The following is a 1,264-nucleotide window of genomic DNA, read 5'->3' on the forward strand; positions in this document are numbered from 1 at the left end:
GCATGGCCTCCTGTCCCCAAGGATCTCACAGGATAGTAAGAAAAACAGATATATAACCTGATATTATAATTTGATAAGTGATATAATCAGGAAATGTGATTTGAATACTTAAATGATGAAGATGAGTGCACCTTTTAGGAGAACTTGGATAGACCCAAAGCTTGGCACAGTGAGGCTCCTGCCATCTTTCCAGTCTCATTTCGTGTCACTCCCCCTTCCCCACCCCTCTCCCCATTCCTAGAATTCTAGCAACTTTGGTCATCTTTGAGTTTTTGAATGTGACTAGTTTTGTTCCAGGCTAGTTTTGCACAGGCTATTTCTTCCATCTGAAAGACCCTGTCTTCCACACCTCTAACTGACTAGCCCCGCTCATCCTTCTACACCCAATCGTCACCTCCTCCAATATACCTTTCCTGATAACCCTGTCAAAAGTATACCCCCACCTCAATATTCTCCATCTCCCTTCATGTTTTTTTCATTCAACAAATTTTCAGGGAGTGCCTATTGTATGCCAGGCACCCTTCTAGGAGCCAAAGATAAAGCATTGAGCAAACTGAAAAACATTCCTCATGGAGTTTTTATTCTATTTAGGGGAAGAAATATTGTTGGAAGGCATTAGATGCCATGGAGATAAATGACAGAGAAGCGCCATCATCTCCAGCTCCGCTCTCAGGGAACCCAGGCAAAGACAATGTTCAAAGCTTCAACCTCAGAAATACCGGGGACCCTCCAGGCTTATAAGATGTGACTGGATTTAGATAGAAATTAATTCCAAATTGAGCTCGTTTCAACTGGAATGGGTGATGGTCTCTGAGAACAAAGAACACTCACGCAAGGACATAGTCCAACATAATCACACTCTCTGCAATCGTTGGGTCTTCCAGCTTTATTTCTCTTCTGTTTCATGGCTCTCTGCTTTCTCTGGACACCACAATACACAGGAGAGCTGTATAATAACCTTTAAATTCTCTGTTTTATGATGAGAAAGAATAACGATGGATGTGTGAGTATTAACAGAGGTGAAAGATGCCCCCCCCCTCCTTTGTTTTGGCTTCTCTATACGCCCCGCAACAACATGGCAGGATCTGGACTGACTCAAGCTGCACCGTATCTGAGTGGCCTCATTTTTTAAAAAAATCTCCTAGGAATTTATATTTGTTTTCTCTGCAGATGACTCATTTTTTCTTCATCCCCTTTGAACATATAAAATTTAGAATATGTGGAGCACAGCACCGATTCATTCCAAAGTGCTCACCATTAACTG

At 42.1% G+C, this 1,264-nt stretch overlaps 1 long non-coding RNA gene across 1 annotated transcript in view; it reads left to right on the plus strand.

Moving 5' to 3' along the window:
- The window catches only part of LOC111745170, a 5,523-nt gene that overhangs the window by 3,249 nt on the left and 1,010 nt on the right, over positions 1-1,264 (plus strand). The window lies entirely within an intron of this gene.

Source organism: Pteropus vampyrus, unplaced genomic scaffold (genome assembly GCF_000151845.1).
Source record: "Pteropus vampyrus isolate Shadow unplaced genomic scaffold, Pvam_2.0 Scaffold147, whole genome shotgun sequence".
NCBI classification, from domain to species: domain Eukaryota; kingdom Metazoa; phylum Chordata; class Mammalia; order Chiroptera; family Pteropodidae; genus Pteropus; species Pteropus vampyrus.